Source organism: Vicia villosa, unplaced genomic scaffold (genome assembly GCF_029867415.1).
Source record: "Vicia villosa cultivar HV-30 ecotype Madison, WI unplaced genomic scaffold, Vvil1.0 ctg.003122F_1_1, whole genome shotgun sequence".
Classification (NCBI taxonomy): Eukaryota; Viridiplantae; Streptophyta; class Magnoliopsida; order Fabales; family Fabaceae; genus Vicia; species Vicia villosa.
Window position 1 is genome coordinate 134,342 of NW_026706117.1, and position 15,486 is coordinate 149,827.

Genomic DNA, 15,486 nt, shown 5'->3' on the forward strand with positions numbered 1-15,486 from the left:
GAGGTGATACAACCTGTGAAGCCAACTGAAGAGAAAAGAAGAAAAGAGCCGACACCATTGATTAAGTTGCCGTATCCTTCTCGAGTAGCAAAGAAGGACCAAAAAGAGAAAGACTTTGAGAAGTTTGCCACATGTCGCACGCTCGCGAAAATGAACAGAGTCGCCACCAATATATTTATCCCATAAGGGAAAGGAATATCAGAAAACCTAGAATAAGGAAAGGATAAGGTCTTGCGACCAGAGATAAGGTACAGGAGTCGGTTACGTGAGGGGAAGGTACTAGCACCCCTCACGCTCATCGTACTCGATGGTATCCACCTATGTTTGTTCTATTCTAAGGGTGTATAAATCTAAAGCTTAATTACTAAGGGAATGCATGCAAATGAAAGAAGAAAGAAACACGGGGAAAATAAGGTTTATAAATAGTTGTGCTCGCTTAGGCCCCGCGACCCAATGCCTACGTATCCTTTTCAGGAATCAGAGCGCCGTAGTTCGGCTCTTTAGTTTTTGTTTGTTTTTGTGTTTTTTAGTTGAACAGTTACATTCGCACTCCGCTGCTCGACCTCTGGAGTCTTAAGCTGGGAATGGAGCGGAAGTAACGTGTCCGATTAATGAGAAAGAATGCCCTGAAGGCAAGAGAAAGAAATGCCTCGGAGGCAAGAGAGAAAAGATTGGTTTGTGTTTTTTATGTAACTTCATGATGAACAAGTCCCAATACAAGGTTTCGCACCACTTCATTACTTTGTTTAGGTCTGAGCCTTTATTAGATATTTTAGATGTTTTTGGTTGAGTGTTTTTTAAGGGAATTTACTTTGCGATTCGAATCACATAAAATGTATAATGATCGAGAAGCAGATTAGGGAATGAATCCCACTCACTTCTATCCCATTATGTAATGTTCGAGAAACAGATTAGGGAATGAATCCCACTCATTTCTATCCCATTAGTTAATGTTCGATAAACAGATTAGGGAATGAATCCCACTCATTTCTCTCCCATTAAGTAGTGACAGAGAAACAGATTAGGGAATGAATCCCACTCATTTCTATGTCACTAAGTGATTGAGAAACAGATTAGGGAATGAATCCCACTCATTTCTCTATCACTTTCTTAATGTGATTCGCATCTTCCTTTATTAAATGTTTTAAAGTTGAAAAGGAAAAGAAGAAAACTAGCCTAAAATGAATAAATAGCCTAATGTCATGATTATACCTAATTGTTAGGATTTTAAGGGAAAAGACTAACCTAAAGGTTATGGAGATTATAGGTCCTAAATCTAAAGGAACAAACAAGTAAAATTACAAGCAAAAATTACAAGCAAAACAATGATACAAAATTAGTGCAAAAATGACTAAAAGAATGACTTGAAATATGGTACAAAACATAGAAGCAAACGATGCAAAATATAGTACCAAAAGTGAATTAAAGGACTATTATTTTTATTGATTTTTATATGACAAAGAACAAGAATTCTAATCAGGCAAAAGAATTAAAATACAAGCCTAAACTAATATTTTTTAGTGATTATTTTCTAAGTCAAGATTATGGATTACAAAGTCTAAAACAACAAGAAAAATTAGCATTTTTACTACTAAAAGAAATGACAAAAAAAACTAATTAAAGTCTAAAAGAATCAATAAAAGAAAAGGGAAACAAGGGGTGCAATCATGAATTGCGGGGTGTGAAAAGAAACAGGGCGCTGAGCCCAATGGAATACTGGCCCAGAATTATTTTTTGTACGATTCTAACAGCCAAAAAAAGGATGGCACGGGCCTCAGGGGGGTATGAGGTAGCAATCAGGCCCAACAGTTTTTTACTCAGATTCGAATTGATTTATTATTTCAATTAACAATTTTTTATCAAATAAAAATAATAAAAAAATAGAAGAACAATTGGAATTGGGAATTAGGTTTTCCTAAGTGTGACGTTCCCTATCCCCTCTCCCAGACTCTCTCTCGTTCTCGCTCTTCTTGCGAACGGCGGCCGGAAATCGCCTCTCGGCGACGGCCATGGCGGAGAAGCCTCCCAACACAAAACTCTGCATGGCCTCACTCGTATCTTTCCACTAATTTCGAATCCGCTCTCGTTCTCCCTCAATTTCATCTCGTTTTCCTTAAATCTAACCCTAACAGAAAGACCCTAGGAATCATGAATCTAAACTGAAGGCTTATTGTATCTGGATCAAGATAATCAACGGAAGATTCGTATTCTACGTTCCTCGAGAATCAACATGATAACAAGAACAAGTAGAGAAATTGATGAATCGGAAGCATATTTGGAACTTACCGGTGGTGGAGACTCTTCAATATGCTCAAAGGGAGAAGAAAATACCAGAGGCACCGACTCAATTCCAGGTCATTCCCTTGCTCTTCTTCTTCTTTTCGTTTCGGATTCGTTCTTCTGATTGATGGCGCAGCGTCTTTGTCGCGATGTGATGATTACAGATGCTGTTGATGTGTTGAAATCATGGTGAAAGTGATGAAATTGGTGATGACGATGAGGATTAGCGATTATGAGAGTTGCTGAAGATTGAAGAATCTGAATCGGTGATGACGATTGATGAACTTGCAGAAGATCGAAGGCTCGGAATATGAAGGTGAGTGAATCTTTTTCTTTGAACTTTCTCTTCTTTTTCTCTTCTGAACTTTAGTTGAATTCTTTCTGGTTTTCTTGTGGCGGACTCTATGGTGGAGGAGCAGTTGTGAAGAAGATGAATTGTGTGAGAGGAAGAGAGAGTGATGAAAATGAAGAATGAAGAAGATGAAGATTGAGGTTATTGAAGGAGAGTGAAGATGGGAGAAGATGAATGAAGAAAATGGTGGAGAGAGTGGGGAACTGAGAATCTGAGTGGTGAAGAAGATTGTGGTGAAGGTGCAGAGAGATTGAGAGTGATGGATGATGAAGAATGATGGTCGAGAAGCTCTGAGCAGTGGTGTGGTTCTGTTTTATAGGTGAGTCTTTCTCTCATTTTTCTGTTGCTTTCTGTTAACTCTGTTAGGATGTGTAGCTGATTTTTTGTTATGATTCAGTTTCAATTCAGTTAGGCAGTTATAGAATCGGTTAGGGGTAGTTAGGGAGGTTAGGTAATTCTGTTATGTGGTTACTAATTCTGTTAGAAGACAGTTAGTAGGAAATGTTAGTTAACAGAAATTAATTATAAGGTTAGTTAGTTAATGGAGGGAAACTGAAGGTTAGAGTTAACTGAAATTGGTTTAGGGAATTGAATGAATATATTGAATTTTGGTAAGGGTTGTATGGTTGTATACAGGGCTGAAGCTCAATTGTGTGAAAAGCTATTTAGGATTAGGAATGTTTAAATATGTGAAATGAACCTTCCTGAATGTGAGGTACTGTCTAAAGCATGAGATTATGTACTGAACTTGTGGGATTATGCACTGATTGTTGATTATGGGCTGGCAGCATGCTATCGAAACTGTGAATTTATTCCTTAAGATGTCTTGATTCTGAGTTAAATATGATGACAGGTCGTGGTTCGTTCTTCAACTGATGCAGGACTGTTAGACTTGAAATTTTGTCTGATTTACAGCATGGATCAAGTGTTGTGCAGCTGAACATGAAAGCTCTACCGTGACTGAACGTGTGCTTAGAAGATGAACAATGACGGACCGTGTTTCCTTGAGTTTGAACTGAGGCTTTAGACATATGTTAATATGTAAAAAATATGCAATACCCTTGTAATGTACTTTTGTCAATTTGTAATAGAACTTGATTTTTTTGTAATGGATATGTGTTTTGGACACTTGAATGATGATGGTTGTTTTACATTCTCGAATAAAATTTGAATGACCTCCTTTCCTCCATTTGTGTTGTTTTGACTTTAAATCTTCTTTCACTAAAATGAGCCATGCCATATAAGTCTTGGAACACAATCTTTTAAACTTGAAATGATCCATCAAACCCTAAACAAATTTAGTCCTTCCTTTTTGTGCATCAATTTGAATGAAGCCACTTGATTACCTTAATGAACTCCACAATATCCATAGTATTTTTGCCAACATCCTTCACTGAGAAACCCAAACAAATATTAATTGACCCATACAATTTGCGCCACAAGTGAACATCATTCAAAGCCTTAATTTATGAAGATAATGAGATCCTGGTCCAATAGCATCCGATAGAAAAGGGAAAAACCCAACCTCTTGTATTATAAGTAGCAATAGAGAACCCTTACTCAACAAGATCCTTTATCCTGACGCTAAGTTACATAATGATGAATGTGTGAGTTATGTTAGATGACCTAAAATGCAAATGAAGTTAAGAACAATAAGCTAGCTAGTAGAAAAATTGGATGGGCAAATTTTGGGGTGCAACACCACATACTTCAAAAAGTTAGAGATCAATATTCCATTCTTTGATGCACTCGAGAAAATGCCAATGTACAGGAAATTCATGAAGGAAGTGATATCTAAAAAGAAACCAACAAGGGGTGAAGGGGTAGTTAAGAAGGAGAAATGTTGTGCAATCTCACCAGAGAAAAGAATACCAATCAAGCAGAAAGATCCTGGATCAGTTGCAATACCGTGCACGATAAAAAACAGAACTTTCATGAAGGTTCTAATTGATTCGGGTGCTAGTGTGAGCTTAATGCCATTATCTATCTTCAAAAAGCTCGGTATTGAAAAGGTGAGTGAAAGAGGAACAGAGTTGAAATTTGCAGATCACACCATGAAGAGGTCATATGGGGTGGCAGAAGATGTATTGGTAGAAATTGACAAATTTGTTTTTCCAGTTGATTTTGAAATAATGGATATCCCTGAAGATGAAGAGACCCCTATTATTCTGGGTCGACCTTTCTTGCGCACTAGTCGGTGCAATGTCGATATTGAAAAAGGTACTCTGACTTTGAAATCTTTTGATGAAGAAATAACTTTGAAAGTGTTAGATACCAAGAAGCAAGGTGAAAGTGGAGATAATCAATCTTCAGTTGGAATGATCCACATAGTAGGCAAAAGCAAAAGATCGGAACCAACCCCAAAAAAGGTCTCAAGCATAATCTCTCAGGTGGCAGCATCTCATATAAAAACTCCAAAGTCCAATAAAGAAATCAAGGAAAGAAAGAAAAAGGAACATCAAGGTAAGGAGATGGAAGTTGAAAGTGACTTGAGGCACAAAGTGTTCCATCCTTTAAATCTAGATGAGTTCTGGGTTGCGGAAAGGACAAGCAAAATGGTGTGGAAGAGGAAGTATCCCCCATAATAGAAGGGAATGGATCGTCGAGCCATGCGACGTTAAACGAAGCGCTTTGTGGGAGGCAACCCACGGTTTTAATAATGCAGTTTACTTTTTGTTTTGTTTTCAGAAAAAAATAAAAAAGGGTCTTTCCGGTGAAAGCTAGGAAGCGGCAGCTGGAGTCACAATACCCTCTGTGAGTTCACCCTCGCTATCTCGAATTTAAACATTGAGGTCAATGTTTGGTTCAAGTGTGGGGGGGTTTTTATTGCATTCAGTTTTTAGATTCGGTTATTTGTGTGTGTTCCTAGTATTTCTATGCTATTATGTCTACCATGTGTTACAGATTGATGTGATTTACCGGATGGTTGATGGAGTGGTAGTAAAAGGATGAAAGATCCAACCCAAGCTTGCACCTCAGGCATCCCTGGAAGTTGATACAACCAAAAATAATTGTTGGACGCAACTTGATGACACCGGACTGAGATTGAAAGCTGGTACATATGAACCGGAAAAGAAGCGACATTACACAATAAGCACTCGGGATCCTGTAAGCTTGCCAAACATGGTGAGATCATAAAAAACCAGAAATTTATCATCATGAGAGAGTAGTCAGGTATGACTTTATCACTTTGAATTTGCGTAAGTTCTACTCATATGACACTACATGATAACACACACTGAGGCACGTTTTTTTTTTGTTTCCCCTTGAGCCTTTCTAGCCGTCCCTTAATTATGTTTATCCATTGCAAACCCCTTTGAGCCTGTATCCCTTGTTTGTTTTTTTTAAACTGCATATATTACCCCTTGGCCAAAAAGAAAAAAAATATTCCCTCTTACCCGTGCTCGGCATAAACGTTGTGGATGTAGAAATTGTGCAAAAATTCTAAGTTTGGGGTGGTGAACCTTATACGAAAAGGGCAAGTGTGAAAAAAAATATGGAGACTCTTGAATGCTCCGAAAAAAAAGAGAAGAAAAAAATATATAGAACTCATAAAAACACACTTGTCCCGACTAAATGACTTGGTTACAATTGAAACACTCGAATAATTGAGTGAAGTTAAAAAGTCAATGTTAAACCCCATTGTATTAAAATAAGCACAATGACAAGAAAGACAACATGATTGTCGAGCCCCCAAAACCTTTGTGTATCTGTTTCCTTGTTTATCCCACCTGTCCTAAGCCCCGTTACAACCCAAAGACCTCAAAAAGTGTGCGCAAAGTGTTGTGTATGAAAGTAGAATTTGTTCAAATTTAAAAGTTGATATTGCATATCGTGATTTATGAGTGAATTGTTTTTAACCGTGAGAGACTTGGTGAGAAGTGTGAAAAGGCTTACAGGTGAAGAAGAATTTTAATGTGAAAGTGGAGCGGACAATTCGGGGAGTAAAAGCTAGCACGATTGACCGGAAGGGTGGAAGTCGAGTTGCGAAAAACACGGTTGTATTGTGGAAGCATAAATTCAGGGGTGACCTTTGTTTGAATTCTCAGGCATTGCTTGAGGACAAGCAACGAGCTAAGTTTGGGGTTGTGATCGGTCACCAATTTCACTTATACTCCGCAAACTATTTGGTAAAAATCGGTAACATTGTGAATGGTTTGTTCTTTGTTTTAAGTAGTTATTTCATATTTTGTTAATCTAATAATTAGTGATAATTTTTAGTAGAATATTTATTTTTGATCACTTTGTTGGTAGTTATTGGTTATTTCAGGTGTAAGAAAGAATCACCGAAAAAATGGGACGAGAACAGAAGAAAATGAAGCCAAAAAGACAAAGAAAGTAGCTGACGCGGGCGCCAGTGTCGTGGGACATGGCCATGTCAGCTGAAAAAGAAGAAACAAAGCTGTTGGGAGCAACCAGTGGCTGACACGGGCGCCAGTGTCGTGGGACACGGCCGTGTCAGCTGATGCATGAAAAAAAGCTGTTTGAGGAGAAACCAGTGGCTGACACGGGCGCCAGTGTCGTGGGACACGGCCGTGTCAGCTGTTGCGGCCAGAAATTGATTTTTTGATCGGATTCTATTACGCTCCAGATTCATATACCAGTTCAGAGATGCCCCAGATAAGCTATCTTGGAAGAAGTGAATGAGCAATGAGTCGTTGTGGATGTGAGAAGCCATCTTACGACAATACATGATGATATGGCTCTTCGGACAGCTCAAACCCTTGTACTTCTGGAAGTCGGGAGTCTTGAACTTAGGAGGGACAACCAGATTAGGAACTAGACACATATCCTCAGCATCCATCCCATAGGCAGTAAATCCTTCAATGGCTCGAATTCTTTCCTCAAGGATTTTGTACTTCTCAGCAGATTTCTCAACGGGTCGAGCTCTTTCAACAGTTGGTATTGTTTGCATTTCTGGATTAGCAGAACGAGTACCACAGAAAGCAGGAATAGGAATCTCTGTTTGAGAAGGTGGCACAGGGAGTGGGAAGACGGGATCAGCCATAGTCATTGCTCCAGAAGTCACGGGTATAGTCCCACCTTGGTTTGGAGCTCCAAGGGTATCAACAGTCATGAAGTTGAATGGCATCCCAAGAGTAGCATTAGTCCTTGCTTGGAACTCAAATGGAGTAGAAGAAGGTGGAACGACCTCAAGTTGGCTAGCAGCAGCTTGGTTACCAACAATGGGAATCTCTTGTGTAGCAGGAACCCTTTCAGTTCGCAAGGCTTGGATAGCTTCCAGGATAGCATCGACCTTAGTTTTCATTTGATCCATCTCTTCTCTAATGGCAGCTTGATCTTGTTCGTAATTCTCCATGATTCTTCTTCTGTGAGCTCTTGTCAGATATCGGTGTGGAGGAATCGTCTTGACTGATCTGATGGAGAGGAAGAGTGGTAAGAGTCTTGATAACCATGGATGCACATGCATGAATGCAAAAATGTTAATGAAGATGCAAATGTATCATAAATCAAGATCAAGGATCAAGGCCTCTTGGATAACAACTTCTCATGGTCAATAAGATATGGTCGAATCCTCCAGATTCAGAGGTTCGACGTTGCTTTCTGGATAAATAGCTTGTGCATAAGTCAACGATGGTCGAACCCTCCAGATTCAGAGGTTCGACGTTGATTCTGATAGATAGCTTTTGCATAAGTCATATAAGGTCAAACCTCCATATTCAGAGGTTCGACGTTGATTCTGATAGATAACTGATGTAGAACTTCTGTATAAGTCAAATGTTCCAGGATCAAAGGTTCGACGTCCTTTTGAGTACCAGAAGAACCAATAGTTACCAACAGAACATGTACCTGCACCTGTAAAGAATATGATTCCCTCCCCACTCACAGGTGTAGTCTAGGTCAGGGTAAAGTCATGAAACGCAGTATACGGTCCGCCCGAAGGTAAGTATCATCACAGCGCGGATGCGGGTGACGATAATGCCTCCGTTTGAAACCACTACTCTGCTCGTAGTCACATGATCCATCCCGAGACGTACACCTCGAGACAAACCATGCTCCCACTCTATCCTAGGATACCTAAAGTGCACTCATAGCCTGTGTATTGGGCCTTTTACCTCATAGAACATCCCACCCAACCTGCAAACAGAGAAAATATGTGGCCCCCACGGGGACCCATAATATAGTCCAGAATGCGAGAAAATAAACATGATATGCGAGCAATAAATAGTCATGATATGGAAGGCATAAGGAAATAAAGCAATAATGCAGTAAAGCAATAAAGCAATAAATCAATAAATGAACACCCATAGAAAAGAAAGCAAACACAAGCTAGGATCGACTAAGCTAGGTCCCCAACAGAGTCGCCAGCTGTCGCACGCTCGCGAAAATGAACAGAGTCGCCACCAATATATTTATCCCATAAGGGAAAGGAATATCAGAAAACCTAGAATAAGGAAAGGATAAGGTCTTGCGACCAGAGATAAGGTACGGGAGTCGGTTACGTGAGGGGAAGGTACTAGCACCCCTCACGCCCATCGTACTCGATGGTATCCACCTATGTTTGTTCTATTCTAAGGGTGTATAAATCTAAAGCTTAATTACTAAGGGAATGCATGCAAATGAAAGAAGAAAGAAACACGGGGAAAATAAGGTTTATAAATAGTTGTGCTCGCTTAGGCCCCGCGACCCAATGCCTACGTATCCTTTTCAAGAATCAGAGCGCCGTAGTTCGGCTCTTTAGTTTTTGATTGTTTTTGTGTTTTTTAGTTGAACAGTTACATTCGCACTCCGCTGCTCGACCTCTGGAGTCTTAAGCTGGGAATGGAGCGGAAGTAACGTGTCCGATTAATGAGAAAGAATGCCCTGAAGGCAAGAGAAAGAAATGCCTCGGAGGCAAGAGAGAAAAGATTGGTTTGTGTTTTTTATGTAACTTCATGATGAACAAATCCCAATACAAGGTTTCGCACCACTTCATTACTTTGTTTAGGTCTGAGCCTTTATTAGATATTTTAGATGTTTTTGGTTGAGTGTTTTTTAAGGGAATTTACTTTGCGATTCGAATCACATAAAATGTATAATGATCGAGAAGCAGATTAGGGAATGAATCCCACTCACTTCTATCCCATTATGTAATGTTCGAGAAACAGATTAGGGAATGAATCCCACTCATTTCTATCCCATTAGTTAATGTTCGAGAAACAGATTAGGGAATGAATCCCACTCATTTCTCTCCCATTAAGTAGTGACAGAGAAACAGATTAGGGAATGAATCCCACTCATTTCTATGTCACTAAGTGATTGAGAAACAGATTAGGGAATGAATCCCACTCATTTCTCTATCACTTTCTTAATGTGATTCGCATCTTCCTTTATTAAATGTTTTAAAGTTGAAAAGGAAAAGAAGAAAACTAGCCTAAAATGAATAAATAGCCTAATGTCATGATTATACCTAATTGTTAGGATTTTAAGGGAAAAGACTAACCTAAAGGTTATGGAGATTATAGGTCCTAAATCTAAAGGAACAAACAAGTAAAATTACAAGCAAAAATTACAAGCAAAACAATGATACAAAATTAGTGCAAAAATGACTAAAAGAATGACTTGAAATATGGTACAAAACATAGAAGCAAACGATGCAAAATATAGTACCAAAAGTGAATTAAAGGACTATTATTTTTATTGATTTTTATATGACAAAGAACAAGAATTCTAATCAGGCAAAAGAATTAAAATACAAGCCTAAACTAATTTTTTTTAGTGATTATTTTCTAAGTCAAGATTATGGATTACAAAGTCTAAAACAACAAGAAAAATTAGCATTTTTACTACTAAAAGAAATGACAAAAAAAACTAATTAAAGTCTAAAAGAATCAATAAAAGAAAAGGGAAACAAGGGGTGCAATCCTGAATTGCGGGGTGTGAAAAGAAACAGGGCGCTGAGCCCAATGGAATACTGGCCCAGAATTATTTTTTGTACGATTCTAACAGCCAAAAAAAGGATGGCACGGGCCTCAGGGGGGTATGAGGTAGCAATCAGGCCCAACAGTTTTTTACTCAGATTCGAATTGATTTATTATTTCAATTAACAATTTTTTTATCAAATAAAAATAATAAAAAAATAGAAGAACAATTGGAATTGGGAATTAGGTTTTCCTAAGTGTGACGTTCCCTATCCCCTCTCCCAGACTCTCTCTCGTTCTCGCTCTTCTTGCGAACGGCGGCCGGAAATCGCCTCTCGGCGACGGCCATGGCGGAGAAGCCTCCCAACACAAAACTCTGCATGGCCTCACTCGTATCTTTCCACTAATTTCGAATCCGCTCTCGTTCTCCCTCAATTTCATCTCGTTTTCCTTAAATCTAACCCTAACAGAAAGACCCTAGGGATCATGAATCTAAACTGGAGGCTTATTGTATCTGGATCAAGATAATCAACGGAAGATTCGTATTCTACGTTCCTCGAGAATCAACATGATAACAAGAACAAGTAGAGAAATTGATGAATCGGAAGCATATTTGGAACTTACCGGTGGTGGAGACTCTTCAATATGCTCAAAGGGAGAAGAAAATACCAGAGGCACCGACTCAATTCCAGGTCATTCCCTTGCTCTTCTTCTTCTTTTCGTTTCGGATTCGTTCTTCTGATTGATGGCGCAGCGTCTTTGTCGCGATGTGATGATTACAGATGCTGTTGATGTGTTGAAATCATGGTGAAAGTGATGAAATTGGTGATGACGATGAGGATTAGCGATTATGAGAGTTGCTGAAGATTGAAGAATCTGAATCGGTGATGACGATTGATGAACTTGCAGAAGATCGAAGGCTCGGAATATGAAGGTGAGTGAATCTTTTTCTTTGAACTTTCTCTTCTTTTTCTCTTCTGAACTTTAGTTGAATTCTTTCTGGTTTTCTTGTGGCGGACTCTATGGTGGAGGAGCAGTTGTGAAGAAGATGAATTGTGTGAGAGGAAGAGAGAGTGATGAAAATGAAGAATGAAGAAGATGAAGATTGAGGTTATTGAAGGAGAGTGAAGATGGGAGAAGATGAATGAAGAAAATGGTGGAGAGAGTGGGGAACTGAGAATCTGAGTGGTGAAGAAGATTGTGGTGAAGGTGCAGAGAGATTGAGAGTGATGGATGATGAAGAATGATGGTCGAGAAGCTCTGAGCAGTGGTGTGGTACTGTTTTATAGGTGAGTCTTTCTCTCATTTTTCTGTTGCTTTCTGTTAACTCTGTTAGGATGTGTAGCTGATTTTTTGTTATGATTCAGTTTCAATTCAATTAGGCAGTTATAGAATCGGTTAGGGGTAGTTAGGGAGGTTAGGTAATTCTGTTATGTGGTTACTAATTCTGTTAGAAGACAGTTAGTAGGAAATGTTAGTTAACAGAAATTAATTATAAGGTTAGTTAGTTAATGGAGGGAAACTGAAGGTTAGAGTTAACTGAAATTGGTTTAGGGAATTGAATGAATATATTGAATTTTGGTAAGGGTTGTATGGTTGTATACAGGGCTGAAGCTCAATTGTGTGAAAAGCTATTTAGGATTAGGAATGTTTAAATATGTGAAATGAACCTTCCTGAATGTGAGGTACTGTCTAAAGCATGAGATTATGTACTGAACTTGTGGGATTATGCACTGATTGTTGATTATGGGCTGGCAGCATGCTATCGAAACTGTGAATTTATTCCTTAAGATGTCTTGATTCTGAGTTAAATATGATGACAGGTCGTGGTTCGTTCTTCAACTGATGCAGGACTGTTAGACTTGAAATTTTGTCTGATTTACAGCATGGATCAAGTGTTGTGCAGCTGAACATGAAAGCTCTACCGTGACTGAACGTGTGCTTAGAAGATGAACAATGACGGACCGTGTTTCCTTGAGTTTGAACTGAGGCTTTAGACATATGTTAATATGTAAAAAATATGCAATACCCTTGTAATGTACTTTTGTCAATTTGTAATAGAACTTGATTTTTTTGTAATGGATATGTGTTTTGGACACTTGAATGATGATGGTTGTTTTACATTCTCGAATAAAATTTGAATGACCTCCTTTCCTCCATTTGTGTTGTTTTGACTTTAAATCTTCTTTCACTAAAATGAGCCATGCCATATAAGTCTTGGAACACAATCTTTTAAACTTGAAATGATCCATCAAACCCTAAACAAATTTAGTCCTTCCTTTTTGTGCATCAATTTGAATGAAGCCACTTGATTACCTTAATGAACTCCACAATATCCATAGTATTTTTGCCAACATCCTTCACTGAGAAACCCAAACAAATATTAATTGACCCATACAATTTGCGCCACAAGTGAACATCATTCAAAGCCTTAATTTATGAAGATAATGAGATCCTGGTCCAATAGCATCCGATAGAAAAGGGAAAAACCCAACCTCTTGTATTATAAGTAGCAATAGAGAACCCTTACTCAACAAGATCCTTTATCCTGACGCTAAGTTACATAATGATGAATGTGTGAGTTATGTTAGATGACCTAAAATGCAAATGAAGTTAAGAACAATAAGCTAGCTAGTAGAAAAATTGGATGGGCAAATTTTGGGGTGCAACACCACATACTTCAAAAAGTTAGAGATCAATATTCCATTCTTTGATGCACTCGAGAAAATGCCAATGTACAGGAAATTCATGAAGGAAGTGATATCTAAAAAGAAACCAACAAGGGGTGAAGGGGTAGTTAAGAAGGAGAAATGTTGTGCAATCTCACCAGAGAAAAGAATACCAATCAAGCAGAAAGATCCTGGATCAGTTGCAATACCGTGCACGATAAAAAACAGAACTTTCATGAAGGTTCTAATTGATTCGGGTGCTAGTGTGAGCTTAATGCCATTATCTATCTTCAAAAAGCTCGGTATTGAAAAGGTGAGTGAAAGAGGAACAGAGTTGAAATTTGCAGATCACACCATGAAGAGGTCATATGGGGTGGCAGAAGATGTATTGGTAGAAATTGACAAATTTGTTTTTCCAGTTGATTTTGAAATAATGGATATCCCTGAAGATGAAGAGACCCCTATTATTCTGGGTCGACCTTTCTTGCGCACTAGTCGGTGCAATGTCGATATTGAAAAAGGTACTCTGACTTTGAAATCTTTTGATGAAGAAATAACTTTGAAAGTGTTAGATACCAAGAAGCAAGGTGAAAGTGGAGATAATCAATCTTCAGTTGGAATGATCCACATAGTAGGCAAAAGCAAAAGATCGGAACCAACCCCAAAAAAGGTCTCAAGCATAATCTCTCAGGTGGCAGCATCTCATATAAAAACTCCAAAGTCCAATAAAGAAATCAAGGAAAGAAAGAAAAAGGAACATCAAGGTAAGGAGATGGAAGTTGAAAGTGACTTGAGGCACAAAGTGTTCCATCCTTTAAATCTAGATGAGTTCTGGGTTGCGGAAAGGACAAGCAAAATGGTGTGGAAGAGGAAGTATCCCCCATAATAGAAGGGAATGGATCGTCGAGCCATGCGACGTTAAACGAAGCGCTTTGTGGGAGGCAACCCACGGTTTTAATAATGCAGTTTACTTTTTGTTTTGTTTTCAGAAAAAAATAAAAAAGGGTCTTTCCGGTGAAAGCTAGGAAGCGGCAGCTGGAGTCACAATACCCTCTGTGAGTTCACCCTCGCTATCTCGAATTTAAACATTGAGGTCAATGTTTGGTTCAAGTGTGGGGGGGTTTTTATTGCATTCAGTTTTTAGATTCGGTTATTTGTGTGTGTTCCTAGTATTTCTATGCTATTATGTCTACCATGTGTTACAGATTGATGTGATTTACCGGATGGTTGATGGAGTGGTAGTAAAAGGATGAAAGATCCAACCCAAGCTTGCACCTCAGGCATCCCTGGAAGTTGATACAACCAAAAATAATTGTTGGACGCAACTTGATGACACCGGACTGAGATTGAAAGCTGGTACATATGAACCGGAAAAGAAGCGACATTACACAATAAGCACTCGGGATCCTGTAAGCTTGCCAAACATGGTGAGATCATAAAAAACCAGAAATTTATCATCATGAGAGAGTAGTCAGGTATGACTTTATCACTTTGAATTTGCGTAAGTTCTACTCATATGACACTACATGATAACACACACTGAGGCACGTTTTTTTTTTGTTTCCCCTTGAGCCTTTCTAGCCGTCCCTTAATTATGTTTATCCATTGCAAACCCCTTTGAGCCTGTATCCCTTGTTTGTTTTTTTTAAACTGCATATATTACCCCTTGGCCAAAAAGAAAAAAAATATTCCCTCTTACCCGTGCTCGGCATAAACGTTGTGGATGTAGAAATTGTGCAAAAATTCTAAGTTTGGGGTGGTGAACCTTATACGAAAAGGGCAAGTGTGAAAAAAAATATGGAGACTCTTGAATGCTCCGAAAAAAAAGAGAAGAAAAAAATATATAGAACTCATAAAAACACACTTGTCCCGACTAAATGACTTGGTTACAATTGAAACACTCGAATAATTGAGTGAAGTTAAAAAGTCAATGTTAAACCCCATTGTATTAAAATAAGCACAATGACAAGAAAGACAACATGATTGTCGAGCCCCCAAAACCTTTGTGTATCTGTTTCCTTGTTTATCCCACCTGTCCTAAGCCCCGTTACAACCCAAAGACCTCAAAAAGTGTGCGCAAAGTGTTGTGTATGAAAGTAGAATTTGTTCAAATTTAAAAGTTGATATTGCATATCGTGATTTATGAGTGAATTGTTTTTAACCGTGAGAGACTTGGTGAGAAGTGTGAAAAGGCTTACAGGTGAAGAAGAATTTTAATGTGAAAGTGGAGCGGAAAATTCGGGGAGTAAAAGCTAGCACGATTGACCGGAAGGGTGGAAGTCGAGTTGCGAAAAACACGGTTGTATTGTGGAAGCATAAATTC

At 38.7% G+C, this 15,486-nt stretch overlaps 2 long non-coding RNA genes across 2 annotated transcripts; both read left to right on the forward strand.

Moving 5' to 3' along the window:
- The first annotated feature begins 1,915 nt into the window (after positions 1 to 1,915).
- Positions 1,916 to 2,827, forward strand: LOC131640430 (uncharacterized). The gene is made up of 3 exons (XR_009295255.1): positions 1,916 to 2,354; positions 2,445 to 2,596; positions 2,700 to 2,827. It is a non-coding gene; the product is annotated as an uncharacterized LOC131640430 (long non-coding RNA).
- Positions 2,828 to 10,978: 8,151 nt separating this feature from the next.
- On the forward strand, positions 10,979 to 11,659 carry LOC131640431 (uncharacterized). The gene is made up of 3 exons (XR_009295256.1): positions 10,979 to 11,186; positions 11,277 to 11,428; positions 11,532 to 11,659. It is a non-coding gene; the product is annotated as an uncharacterized LOC131640431 (long non-coding RNA).
- The last annotated feature ends 3,827 nt before the right edge of the window (positions 11,660 to 15,486 follow it).